Here is a 14,977-nt window from a genome sequence, read left to right on the forward strand (position 1 = left end):
TAAAAAAATATCACCTTTCGGGACTTTAGGGGCTCCATAAACGTTACCTTAACATTAGTGGAATTAGGTCATTTAACCGTGTTGCAGTGCTTCAGTGCATAGAATTGAACACGTGCCATGGGTCTGTACAGGATCTGTGCTTGTTTTTGTAACATAACACTGTATTGCTAATGAAGTATGATTTTGATTTGTGTGTATTAGATTCAGAAAAGTTTATCACAAGAAGTCTCTCTCACCTGTTTTTTTGAGAGGAAGCTCAGTTTTCTTTTCTTTCTTCAGCTCCACTGCATGCTTCTTTTTGGCTTCCTCTGAATAATTGAATGTAAACTGTGTCACTACAGACTTCATTCATTCAAATACTGAAAATGCTGGTAAAACTTTACAGTGACCCATGCTTTTTACGTATTGTCTCACCTGCTTTTGTAACATTAAGATGTGCCTTTTTCAGGACAGAGACAACTTCCTTCTTGAAAACTTTAACCTTTACAGGCTTTTTGGGTTCATGTTCTGAAATAAAAGGGAAAAGCTGAAGGAACAGTTTCACATGGAAGAGACGAAGACACAACCTTATTGAATTAATGAAGCCTACCAATCTTTTTAGCTTCTTCTTTCTGTTCTTTGGAAGGCTTCTTTTTGGGCTCTTCTATGAGTAATCACATGGTGTTTCATCATACAATACAATTAATACATACAATGAATGTATCCATATACAAAAAATATTAATATTTTGTATCATAATAGTATTTGATGTGGATTAATTAGGAGTCAAACATAGTTATATATTCTGTGCATACCTGTCTTTTTAATTTCATGAGTCGTGTCCTTTTTCAGAGGTTCAATTTCTTTCTTCACCTCCTTCTCTTTGGAAGGTTTCTTTTTGGGTTCTTCTATGTAATTGCAGACATTTCATTTAAAATAAATTAATAACAGTGTTTGTCGAGTTTTGAGGATAAATGGGTCCTGTCATATATTGTGGTTGCTTTAAACATCATTGCATTGCTGGCTTACCTGTCTTAGTGTCTTTCCTCTTTAGAGGTTCGGTTTCCTTTGATTCTTTCTCTTCTTTGGGAGGCGTCTTTGGTTCCTTTTCTTTGGGAGTCTTCTTGACCTCTTTTTCTTCTCTAGAAGGCTTTAGTTCTTTCTTTTCTTTGGAAGGTTTCTCTGGTTCTTGCTCTTCTTTAGAGGGCTTCTTTGGTACTGTCTCTTCTTTTGAAAGCTTCTTTGGCTCTTCCCCTTCTTTGGGAATCTTTTTGACTTCCTTCACCTCTTTAGAAGGCTTTGATGGCTCTTTCACTTCTTTTGAAGGCTTCTTTGGTTCTTTTTCTTCCTTGAGAGGCTTCTTGACCTCTTTCTCTTCTCTAGAAGATTTCTTTTGTTCTTTATCTTCTTTGGAAGGTTTCTCTGGTTCTTGCTCTTCTTTAGACGGCTTCTTTGGCACTGTCTCTTCTTTGGAAGGCTTCTTTGGCTCTTCCCTTTCTTTGGGAGTCTTTTTGACTTCCTTCACCTCTTTAGAAGGCTTTGTTGGTTCTTTCTCTTCTTTGGAAGGTTTCTTTGGTTCCTTCTCTTCCTTGAGAGGCTTCTTGACCTCTTTCTCTTCTCTAGAAGATTTCTTTTGTTCTTTATCTTCTTTGGAAGGTTTCTCTGGTTCTTGCTCTTCTTTAGACGGCTTCTTTGGCACTGTCTCTTCTTTTGAAGGCTTCTTTGGCTCTTCCCTTTCTTTGGGAGTCTTTTTGACTTCCTTCACCTCTTTAGAAGGCTTTGTTGGTTCTTTCTCTTCTTTGGAGGGTTTCTTTGGTTCCTTCTCTTCCTTGAGATGCTTCTTGACCTCTTTCTCTTCTCTAGAAGATTTCCTCTGTTCTTTGGAAGGTTTCTCTGGTGCTTGTTCTTCTTTAGAGGGCTTCTTTGGTGCTGCCTCTTCTTTGGGAATCTTTTTGACCTCCTTCACCTCTTTAGAAGGCTTTGTTGGTTCTTTCTCTTCTTTGGAGGGCTTCTCTGGTTCTTTTTCTTCTTTGGAAGGCTTCTTTGGCTCTTCCCCTTCTTTGGGAATCTTTTTGACCTCCTTCATCTCTTTAGAAGGCTTTGTTGGTTCTTTCTCTTCTTTGGAGGGCTTCTCTGGTTCTTTTTCTTCTTTTGGAGGCTTCTTTGTTTCCTTCTTTTCCTTGAGAGGCTTCTTGACTTCTTTCTCTTCTCTAGAGGATTTCGTTTGTTCTTTCTCTTTTTTGGAAGGTTTCTCTGGTTCTTGCTCTTCTTTAGAGGGCTTCTTAGGTACTGTCTCTTCTTTGGAAGGCTTCTTTAGCTCTTCCCCTTCCTTGGGAATCTTTTTGACTTCCTTCACCTCTTTAGAAGGCTTTGTTGGTTCTTTCTCTTCTTTGGACAGCTTTTTTGGTTCTTTTTCTTCTTTTGGAGGCTTCTTTACTTCTTTCTCCTCTTGTGGATGCTTTTTGAGTTCCTTTACCTCTTTAGAAGGCTTTGTTGTTTCTTTCTCTTCTTTGGATGGCTTCTTTGTTACTTTTTCTTCTTTTGGAGGTTTCTTGACTTCTTTTTTAGATGGTTTTGTTAGTTCTCCCTCTTCTTTAGAGAGCTTCTTTAGTTCTTGTTCTTTGGAAGACTTCCTTGGTTCCCTCTCTGCTTTTAGAGGCTTCTTGATTTCTTTCTCTTCTTTGGAGGGCTTCTGTACTTTTTCATCTTTAGAAGGCTCGTGTGGTTCTTTCTCTGCTTTGGAAGTTTTCTTTGGTTCTGTCTCTTCTTTGGAAGGCTTCTTTAGTTCTTTACGTTCTTTGGGAAGCTTTTTGGCTTCCTTAACCTCTTTAGATAGTTTCTTTGGTTCCTCCTCCTCTTTGGAAGGCTTCTTTGGCTCTTTGTCTTCTTTAGAGGGTTTCTTGACCTCTTTTTTGTCTTTAGAAGGCTTCTTCAGTTCTTTCTCATCTTTGGAAGGCTTCTCCAGTTCTTTATCTTAAAAATAATCACAAAACATGAACAAAATTGTTCCTTGTAACCAAATGGGTAACAATAGTCCAATTTTGTTTGCCTTCTAGTCAAAGTGTGTTAACCCATGTGACTGCTTCTGATTACCCTACCATAACCTAACCTAATCAAAGTACCCTTTCCTTGAACCTAACCTAACTTTAACTACATTCTTTGTTTTTGACTAAACCTAACAGTACATGATTAAAAAGTTGATGTTTCCATGACATGCCATTGTGCATATCCTTTCTGAAATGTTCTACAAACTAAACCATGTCCATAGCTTTTCATAAGCATTTTACAATAAAAATAACATGTGGCAGCATACTGTACAATAACGGTTATGACTTTTTTTTGACGTTTTAGCAGCATACCTTTCTTTTTAATTTCACGGGTGTCTTTCTTCTTCAGTGGTTCAGCCTCTGCCTTAACTTCTCTCTCCTCTTTAGAAGGCTTCTTAGATTCTTTCTCCTTTTTGGGTCCCTCATCTTCAAAATAATAAAAAACATCTCAACAGAAAACACCAGTCATTATGTCTCTACAATATCAAGTTTTATATCATAGGGCCATTCAAAATGTATTAATGTTTAGTAAAAATACAGAGTTTGTCTTTTATGTGCATACATGTAGATGAGGAACCTAACACGTTAAGTTGATTTATTAGCCTACCTTTCTTTTCAGTCTCATGAATGTCTTTCTTCTTCAGAGGTTCAGGCCCCTTTGGTTCTTCCTCGTCTTTGGAAGGCTTCTTATGAGGCTTCTCTGCTAAATGTGATAACATAATGTTTCAAAAAACCATCAAAAGCATCAAAATTGCTTAAATATTACAAGCTTTCAGTTATTGCTCGTAATATTTTAAAAAGCCAATAAATTAAGAATATCATGCAAAGGAAAGATGCCATTTTGGAATTAAACCCTTCATTTAACCAGCACATAAACACAGTACATAACAGCATAACACATAACATCCATAACATGAATGCTCCATACAGCAACTTGCATTTTCTCTATGTTGATGAGGTCAATTATTGCATTTCAGTCAGACAACTCACAAACTGAATAGGAACATTTTTATTGAGAATAAATTGTATTTTGGCTCCCTGTGAAGCGTAAATTAATGCCAGCCTAAAGCGACAGCAGGAAGAGATCAATGCAACCCCCTCTGGTGAACCACAAAGAAACAGAGACCATAGGTGGATGCTGGGGTGGAGGTGGGATGTGAGAAGCATGGGCAGCAGCGGCAGCAGCAGCAGCGGCATCAGGGCGAGCAGCAGCAAAAAAATGAGTATGAGAGTTTGACCGGCCGTCCAATTAGTCATGGCAATAGGCAAGCTCAGCTGAAACATCGCTGATCCAGAGCACAGAGCCACAGAGCCACTCGAGTTGTCTGCCTGAACTAGCTTCCCAGGCTTTGCTTCGTTAGTGGCCTACCTGTCTTTTTAATTTCAAAAGTGACTTTCTTCTTCAGAGGTTCAGCCTCTTCTATTGCTTCTTTCTCATCTTTAGAAGGCTTCTTCACTTCTTTCTCTTCTTTAGAAGGCTTAATCTCTTCTTTCCCTTCTTTAGGAGGCTTCTTCTCTTCTTTCTCCTCTTTAGAAGGTTTCTTCACTTCTTTCTCTTCTCTAAAAGGCTTCTTCTCTTCTTTCTCCTCTTTAGGTTTGTCCACTCCTTTCTCTTCTTTAGAAGGCTTCTTCTCTTCTTTCTCCTCTTTAGAAGGTTTCTTCACTTCTTTCTCTTCTTTAAGAGTTTTTTTTGGTTCTTTCTCCTCTTTAGAAGGCTTCTTAATTTCTTTCTCCTCTTTAGCAGGCTTCTTAATTTCTTTCTCCTCTTTAGAAGGCTTTTTTGGTTCTTTCTCTTCTTTAGAAGGCTTCTTCTCTTCTTTCTCCTCTTTAGAAGGCTTTTTTGGTTCTTTCTCTTCTTTAGAAGGCTTCTTCACTTCTTTCTCCTCCTTTGAAGGCTTCTTCTCTTCTTTCTCCTCTTTAGAAGGCTTTTTTGGTTCTTTCTCCTCTTTAGAAGGCTTCTTCATTTCTTTCTCCTCTTCAGAAGGCTTTTTTGGTTCTTTCTCTTCTTTAGAAGGCTTCTTCACCTCTTTCTCCTCCTTAGAAGGCTTCTTCTCTTCTTTCTCCTCTTCAGAAGGCTTTTTTGGTTCTTTCTCCTCTTTAGAAGGCTTCTTCACCTCTTTCTCCTCCTTAGAAGGCTTCTTCTCTTCTTTTTCCTCCTTAGAAGGCTTTTTTGGTTCTTTCTCCTCTTTAGAATGCTTCTTCTCTTCTTTTTCCTCTTTAGAAGGTTTCTTCTCTTCTTTCTCTTCTTTTAGAGGCTTCTTCACTTTCTCTTCTTTAAGAGGCTTCACTTCTTTCTCTTCTTTAAGAGGCTTCTTCACTTCTTTCTCTTCTTTAAGAGGCTTCTTCACTTCTTTCTCTTCTTTAAGAGGCTTCTTCACTTCTTTCTCCTCCTTTGAAGGCTTCTTCGCTTCTTTCTCCTCTTTAGAAGGCTTTTTTGGTTCTTGCTCTTCTTTAGAAAGCTTTTTTGGTTCTTGCTCTTCTTTAGAAGGCTTCTTTACTTCTTTCTCCTTAGAAGGTTTCTTCACTTCTTTCTCCTTCTTAGAAAGCTTCTTCTCTTCTTTTTCCTCTTTAGAAGGCTTTTTTGGTTCTTTCTCCTCTTTTGAAGGTTTCTTCACTTCTTTTTCCTCTTTAGAAGGCTTTTTTGGTTCTTTCTCCTCTTTTGAAGGTTTCTTCACTTCTTTCTCCTCCTTAGAAGGCTTTTTTGGTTCTGTCTCCTCTTTAGAAGGCTTCTTTACTTCTTTCTCCTTAGAAGGTTTCTTCACTTCTTTCTCCTTCTTAGAAAGCTTCTTCTCTTCTTTTTCCTCTTTAGAAGGCTTTTTTGGTTCTTTCTCTTCTTTAGAAGGCTTCTTCACTTCTTTCTCCTCCTTAGAAGGCTTCTTCACTTCTTTCTCCTCCTTAGAAGGCTTTTTTGGTTCTTTCTCTTCTTTAGAAGTCTTCTTCACTTCTTTCTCCTCCTTAGAAGGCTTCTTGATTTCTTTCTCCTCCTTAGAAGGCTTCTTTAGTTCTTTCTCCTTCTTAGAAGGCTTCTTCACTTCTTTCTCCTCTTTAGAAGGCTTTTTTGGTTCTTTCTCTTCCTTAGAAGGCTTCTTCACTTCTTTCTCCTCCTTAGATGGCTTCTTCACGTCTTTCTCCTCCTTAGAAGGCTTCTTCACGTCTTTCTCCTCTTTAGAAGGCTTCTTCACTCCTTTCTCCTCCTTAGGTTTCTTTACTTCTTTCTCTTCCTTAGAAGGCTTTTTCACTTCTGTCACTTCTTTGGAAGGTTTCTTCACTTCTTTCTCTTCCTTAGGTTTCTTTACTTCTTTCTCTTCCTTAGAAGGCTTTTTCACTTCTGTCACTTCTTTAGGTTTCTTCACTCCTTTCTTTTCCTTAGAAGGCCTTTTTACTTCTTTCTCCTCTATAGAAGGCTTTTTCATTTCTATGGAAGGTTTTATCACTTCTTTCTCTTCTTTAGAAGGCTTCTTCACTTCTTTCTCCTCTTTGGAAGGCTTTGGTTCTTTCTCCTTTTTAAGCTTTTCTTCTAAACACAATCACAAAAATGTCAGTTTTTCAGGTCCTAAAAAATATTTGTCTTGCTGTAAGAAAATAGCTGACATTTTCTTACAGGTGGAGCACATGTTCTCTGACTCAGTGTCAATGGGGGAATCATAGCTTTCTCACTTCCTGAAAAGTAGATCTTTTGGTGGTAAAACACTGAGAATATGTGGATAAATTGTAAGGTTACTGACATGTTATTTTCTGTAGTTAGCACTATAGTTTGTTTGGAGAATCTTGTTTCACAGATACAGTCCTGTTTTGCATGTTTACCAGTATTTGCAGTCATATATTTGCAGCATGTTCATATGAATACATAACCAATACAGTTGAACATGTTAATGAAGCAGCAGCACATTCTATCATGGTCATGAGATTAACACTGTTACTGTAATATGAGGCAACTTGACAGGACTATACTGTATCTTCAAAGACATGCATATAGGCATACGTCATATTTACATCTTTACATTACGTATTATACCCTATGGCTATCTAAAAGCCCAATAGCCATCCTCGGATACTTACACTGTTATATATCATCAGTTTATGATCAATGCATTCCAGGAGTTGTGATGTGAAGTGTTGTCATTTACTTTTTTAGTGTACCCTCTTTCCCTCAACCTGCCTCATCTAATTCTACTTCAGGTAGTGATTTCCTACATTTCCCAGAATTACCTTCAACACTTAGTTGTTAGCAAGAGCATAGTAAGTTTTCCCAGTTGAGGAAAAATGAGAGAGCAGAGAGAACAATGCCGTGCTGTGCTGTGCCCAGTTGTTCAAATTACAAATAAGCCATCAGAGAGGGCGTTGTATTTCACATGCTACCAATGACAGATATGCAATGATGCAAGGCATGGCTGCATTGCATTATAGTCTACTGAGGCTACTGTTGGTTGGTATATCTTCATCTTCTACGATGGATTTAGATAATTGAAAAAAAATGAACTCCATTGTAGCTGCGCAGGAAATATCTCAATGTCATGTCTACGCAGGAATAAGAAAAATACACCAAACAACAAAACGGTCCCAGAAATGCAAGGTACATCATCAATGGCTGTTTATATTTTAGCAGTGTTAGTGTTTTAGGGTGGATTTTTCCTATAATACACCAGGGATATTTCAACAATATATTGTCATTTCAGGCATTCATTTCATCATTTAGTCTGATTACCTTTGGGTTTTGGCCTCTCTGTTTTCTTCACAATGGGTTTTGCCTCAGGTTTGACCTTTTTCTCAGGCTGTTCTTCTTTAAGTTTTGTCTCTACCTTTTTCTCAAATTTGGGTTCCTTCTCCTTCTTCTCCTTCTTCTCATCTTTTTTGGTTTCTGCAGCTTTGAGGTCTGTAAGTGACAGAAATGTAAAAATTAATGTTGGTAGTAAGGTAAATTGATGGAGTTGCTCAAAGGGTGGGGAGGGTCAGAATATTACCTTTAATAAGGGCATCTTCTACTTCTTTTGTTGCATGTCTTTCCTTTGCTTCTTTGAGAACTACAGTATATCATATAGAAATATGTGAAATATGTAAAGAAAATAAAAGGTTTGTGGAATTGTATGTCCACAATACATTAAGCAGTATCTCCAGGTAGGGAGATACAATATAAAGTCATCATAAAAATACATCATGCATGCATAAGCACTATAAGCAATCAAAAACACACCACAAATAATGTTATGATATACTGTTGAAACAACTAGCCCTAACTTTTAGAGCCAGCTTGTAGAGTTGTACAGTAAAGTATAAACATCTATTTAATGAATTAGCATTTTTCAATGACTGTTTCCCTTTAACACAATCCATAATTCACTGTGGATGGCAGAACAGTACAGCTGCAAGTTGACTCCGACGTCTTCAGTGAGAAACCTATCCATGCTTCTCTGTAAGTCTCGCTGGCAGTCTGACGACTCCGTCCAGCTGCTCTCTGTACAAATGGCCCCAGCACACCGCCAAGGGCAATCGCTTTATTGTTTCAATAAGGGACCATTCAGAATTAGCACAGTGGGAGACAGATTTGTCTTTACTGAGTCATCAATGTGAAACATATAAAGCACACTAAAAAGAGATGAAATGTGCTCAGGGACACTTGGGACAGTGTGCATCAGTCCCAAGATCCTCTTTCCTTGCAGCTATTCACACCTAAGTCAGGATGAGTTTCTGGTCTAAATAAAACTTGACTTGGCCTCATTGTGTCCATCTTCATTTGCTATTCAATTATAGCCCTAAATTTGTCTGTAATGAGCCCTATAAAGCAGTGAGGTTATAATCTAGTAGACAGCCTGGTGTTGAAATTCAATCCGGTGGTAAAACACTGATGCACTGCTTGATGACTATTAATATTACAGTCAAAAAATTCCCCCCGAAAAATCAATCAACTGTCAAGTGGTAGTTGACAAACATTAGATTTTCAGACAAATCACAAACACAATGTTGCATGTTATAAACTGGTAAAATGGAAATATCAAGCATGCTACATCAAACACTATACAAATATTTATTATATTCATAACCTTACAGTCATTTCCCAAACAACAATGCTACTGAAGACTGTTTTGAGTTGAAAAGCATTCAGTATCTCCTTGGAAACAAATGTTATATATGGATGATAAGAAAATCACGCTTTCATTCAACACTACGTTCACATTAACACACTCACCATTCAGATACATTTAAGATGATAATACCTGGTAATGAAAAAAATGATAAAAAAATATGTGATGATAATGGTAAATGTGTTATACCTTTCTCAAGCTGAATATCCAGTTTGTCTTCTTTGAGGCTCGCCCTGGATCCGACTCTTCTGAGCCTCTGGAAGGGAATGTGAACCTTCCTCCGTCTCTTAGGTTCAGTTTTCCTGCTCTCACTGTTGTTGTTGTTTTCGTCGTCATCGTCGATGATGTCGGAGTATTCATCTCCATCGGATACGGTTGTCATTTCTTCCTCATCCTCATCGTCAGTTTCAGACACTGCATCGACCACATCAAGCTTTTCAGCTGTCAGAATTTCAAGTTGAAGATGAAGTTGTTGGATTGATGGCTCTTTTTCTTCCTCCTCCTCCTCTTCCACACCTTTCTTCTCCTCCTCCTCCTCCTTCATGTCCTCCATCTTAATCTCCTCTTCATCCTCCTCGTCCTGTTTTTCTTCTTCCTCCTCTTCCTCCACAGCCTTATCATCTTTCATTTCAACTTCTTGATCTTCTTGATCAGCTTTTACATCTTGATATTTGACATCAGCGTCAGCCATGTCTTCGTCTCCCTCTTCATCACCATCGAGATCTTTATCTTCATCATGATCATAATCATAATCTCCGGCCTCAACGTCTTCGTCGACAGCGGCATCAGAATCTGCCTCTTCGACCTCCTGCTTCTTCTCTTCCTCCTCATCACTGTCGCCTAGAATAAGGTCAGTGGCCTCCTCTTCTTCATCAAGCTCTCCTCCGTCATCTTCATCACTGGCCTCGTCTTTGACAGTGAGGTCATCTTGATCATCTACGTCATGGTCTTCTTCTTCCGCCTCCTCCTCATTTTCTACCACATCTTCCTCTGTTTTTATCTCCTCCTCCTCCTCCTCTTCCTCCTCCTCCTCTTCTGCCCCATCCTCCTCGGTCTTAATATCTTCCTCTTCTTCTACATCCTCCTTTGTTTTCAATTCTTCCTCCTCCTCCTCCTTTGTAGCCACCTCTTCTTCTTCTTCTTCTTCTATCTTCTCCTCATCCTCCTCCTCTTTATCCTCCTCCTCCTCTGTAGCCACCTCTTCTTCTTCTTCTATCTTCTCCTCATCCTCCTCCTCTTTCTCCTCCTCATCTGTACCCACCTCTTCATCTTTCTCTTCCTCCTCTGTGTCCACCTTTTCCTCCTCCTCACTATCCAAGGCTTCCTTTTGTACCACCTTCTCTTCCTCCTCCTCTTCCTCCTCAGCTTCTGCCATATCCCCCTCTGATTTAACCTCTCCCTCCTCCTCTTTCTCCTCTTCCTCCTCTTCCTCAGTATCATCCTCTTGTGCCTCTTCCTCTTTCTCCTCGTCCTTGCTGTCATCATCAGAGATCTCCTCATCCTCCAGTGATGGTTCGTGTTCTGTTTCTTCGAGGTCGACACGCTTCGCTAGTGATGTGATAGCAAGAAATTTAGTGCCTGCATCGTTTCTATCTTGTAACTGATTAATGAATATCATTATAGAGGAAAAATCATGTGAAAATACCATCGTCCTCCTCTGCCTCCTTCCCATCTTCTTCAATGGAAGCTTCAGTGGGCACTTCACCCTCCTCCTCCTTCTCCTCCTCCTCCTCCTCCTGTGTGTCTGGAGTGACACTTATCTCTGGAGCAGGAGCAGCTTCCTCTTTGGCAGCATTCATCATCTCTGCAACTGTATCATCAAGCCATGTAATCTCTCTTACTAGCCCTTTACATCTTTGGCATTTTACACAGAAGTGCAGATCCAAACTTTTTTTTTTATGGAATTGAAGGAATTTGATGGGGTGAAATGGCAACTGATGATGAACATTCATAACATTAGGGACATTGTATAGTAAACACCACATGTTGCTGTTAGTAAATACCACTTGGTGATATTAGCAAAACCTGCTTATTAGCATTCTAACTGACCCTTCCCCCATCAGCCCTTTCTCAAAATAGTAAATTACTTCCACAGAGGTGTGACCAAGTCAACTTTGCTCGAGTCCCAAGCCAGTCTCAAGTCTTGAGGCACAAGTCTCAAGTCAAGTCCCAAGTCTAAATGTAGATTACCAGGTCAAGTCCATGTCATTAATGTCAAGTTTCAAGTCTAAATGTAGAACAGAGTCGAGTATCTTAAAGAAAACAAAATATCTAGAACTTTTGAATGCAATATCATTTTTAAAACTCTATTATCAGACAACAAACAACAATTCAGTTGTCTGGTGGAACAAATTTCATATCTTTCAATCTAAGTAATTTACACAAACTCTAGATCTTTCGTCAAGACTTTCGAAACCTTTTCAAGTCATTAAAGTACAAGTCAAAGTCAACCAGAGTCACCAGAACCCAAGTCAAGTCAAGTCTCAAGTCTTCTCTTCATGCATCAAGTCGTCTCAAGCAATTAAAATTGTGACTCGAGACAGACTTGAGTCCAACTCATGTGACTCGAGGCCTCACCTCTGTACCTCCAACATAATTATAGTCAATATTATCAATACTAACACTTGAAACATGTGGTGTAAACGACATGTATGGTTCCATGCAAAGATAAAAATGAAATATTCCAAGGGAAACAAACATCATCCAGTACAAACAATCCAAATACATACAGTATATCACCGATGTTTAAATTGTTGACATACAGATGGCAGTCAGTCATACAGAAGATGCTTGGACAATGCAGGAGGGCGGCGTCAGAGGAATGCAACTCCAAAGAATCCACATTAAAGATAATTTTTCATGCTCAATGCTCCACAGAAAATCCAACATTTGAAATGGACACAAAATGTGATGAATGGAACCACAAAAAACTGGCAAGACACACATGTAACATGAAGGCAGACTTCCATGAAATGCAGAGAAAATGTTAAATCCAATGAACTGTCTGTGTGACAGATGGAGGGATAAAGGCAGTCACCAAACCCATAACCACTTGGTTGCATACAGACATTTATTATATTACAAAGTAAATACACAGTAGTTATGATGCATATTTGTTCATGCAGTAAGTTCTTTTTAATGTCTCAATAAGTGCAAAATGGAGTTTATTCAAATGGAATTGACATAAAGTTTCACAGTACTTCAGGCTTGCTGTATTACATTGAACATGACATCAGCCAAACTTGAAACCAAGTCAAATAAAATGGTAAGATACACAAAAATGAATGCAGAGACATGCATGAAAGGCCAGAAACAAATATTATGGAAACATGTCAGTGTGACAAATTTAAAAAGCAGTCAAAAAGTTTATGCAGACTAATTGCTGGCACATTGCAAATGTCAAAAATACACAGCGTATAATCTTTATAATGTATGGTGGTATTTACTTACCTTTTTCAAAAGGTGGCAAAAATTCACCTAGATTTCATAGAAGATATGATAATGAAAGGCAGTTAGTTTAAATGTTCTAAAAGCATGATTGTCAGTCTTGTCAGCAAAGAAAAATATTGTCAGTACTTACCTTTCCTTCTCACCAAATGTATGTCAGATGTTGAAGCCACAGCTTCATCTGATCAAAGAGAATAAAAAGACTTAGTGTGCAATTGTTGTGTAATTGTCCATGTTTAAATAATTAGTGTTTTTTCAGAGTAATGAATGACAGATCGTGATATGTTTCTAGGTCTACTAAAATCAAGATAAACAAATGCACAGACCTTTTTCTGTTACTATATTTACAACCGGTGGTGTGGCTACAGATTCACCTAAAACAAGAGAAAAATATACAAAAAGTCATCAAGAGTCAATACATGTCTCTTTTCGGATCAACATGAATATCGAAAAATATGAATTTGAATTTGTTTTTGAGAAAACCCAGCATACCTTGATCACCAACGAGCATGCTCGACATGTAACCCAAGAACAAGTCTTTCTTGTCCGTCATCTCCATTACAGCGTCTGTCACGACTTTCATGGGGTCAATGGTCACCTCAGGAATGATCCCTGAAACACCAAAACAACAAGTTATACGCAAAAGATGTACTTATTTATAACTTTGTATCTCTATCGCTCATATATGAGGTAGGTAAGAGTAATCACAGCAAATGCAAACACAGCAATATTCATAATTGAGATGTAGCTGTTGTGTAACTCATATGTTAAAGCGCACCTTGTTCACCGATCAGCATGTTGGACACGTAGCTCACAAACATGTTCGTCTGCTCCTTGGTGATTTCTGCTGTTCTACTGAGAACCGCCATGGGACTGAAGCCCACAGCATCCTGGATATCTGATCAACAGAAAAATCGTCAATAAGTACTTCTGTTAATGATTCGTTAATCCGTAGTAGTTTCTAAGTGAAGCATACAGTCGGCCAACAATGGAAAGTAATTTGTAATGATCCAGAGAGATTAGGTAAAGGTTAAAACCAAGGGGCAGATACTGTACCTTTTACCACATCCAACAGTTTTTCCAAGATAACACACAGCACTTCCTGGATGTAGCCCGCTATTCCACTCACAAAGTCATTAGTAACACTGAAGACATCTCTGCCAACAATCACTGGGTCAATGAAGCTAATGTCAGTGGTTCCTGAGAAAAACAAAATATATTCAGGCCAAAACTCAAATTAGTTAGTTGATTCAAGGAATACAATTTTGTTATACAAAACATTAAAGAAGACAACAAAAGACTTTCACTACTTCAACAAGCTGACAATTAGGTGAGGATGAAAGACAATGTTATCAACATTCACCCTCTAAATTTGTATTTTTAGTAACCAGTTTAGTTCAATTCCTTATTTTGCCTTCCATAGAAAACACATGCTACTAGTTAATAATTAATAATAATAATAAAGATCTAGTAATTAATCTGTTATCTGGATCGCAATATAATAAGTAAGTCAGCACCATTGACTCAATCATAATCAAACTTCATATAAATATTACACTAAAAATGATCAAAAGGTTAAAAGAGGGAGCGGATACCTTTTCCTATATCCAGTACGGTGTCTAAGACGGCACACAGCACATGCTGGATGTAGCCCAACACTCTGCTGACTGAGTCATTAGCGGCACTGAAGAAGCCTCTGCCCACAACCACAGGGTCCATGAAGCTGATGTCAGTGGTGCCTGAGAAGAACAAATAAAGAACAAATAAATATAATGCACTGATATGCAAATTTACAGTGAAAGCCTTCAACAGTGCCATTAAAGGTGACTGTTTAACAATCAGGTGAGCATGAAGGAAAATATTGAGATGTAGATGAGACACACAAGCAAAATTCTTCTACATATTTTCAATAGTCAATGTAACACTCATTGTAAGTTGCTCTAAATAAGAGCATCAGCTAAATGCCTGAGATGTAAAACATAACACCATTTTTTAAACCTTTTTCAGAGTTGACAGTCATTTATATTGTGTTTTTGCTTGTGTCAATATTCCATTCGTAAGGAATAGTTAGTAAATAATATGTCATTAATTTGTTATGTGGTTGGTAAATGTATTATTATTCATTTAGCTCCACTCAGTCGACCATATCATATTATCTAAATATGACGTTACAGATTAGAGACATGTTAAGACAAGGAGTTGATACCTTTCACTACATCCAGAACGGTATCCAAGATGGCACACAGCACATCTTGGATGTAGCCCGTCACTCCACACATGAACTCATTAGTAACACTGAAGACGCCTCTGCCTATGACCACAGGGTCAATGAAGCTAAGGTCAATTTGTCCTGAGAAAAACAAAGATATTAATGAGGGCAAAAATGCAAATTCATCGATTAGTTTCCAATTTTATGATAAACCA

This window comes from Centroberyx gerrardi, chromosome 17 (assembly GCF_048128805.1).
Source record: "Centroberyx gerrardi isolate f3 chromosome 17, fCenGer3.hap1.cur.20231027, whole genome shotgun sequence".
NCBI lineage: Eukaryota > Metazoa > Chordata > Actinopteri > Beryciformes > Berycidae > Centroberyx > Centroberyx gerrardi.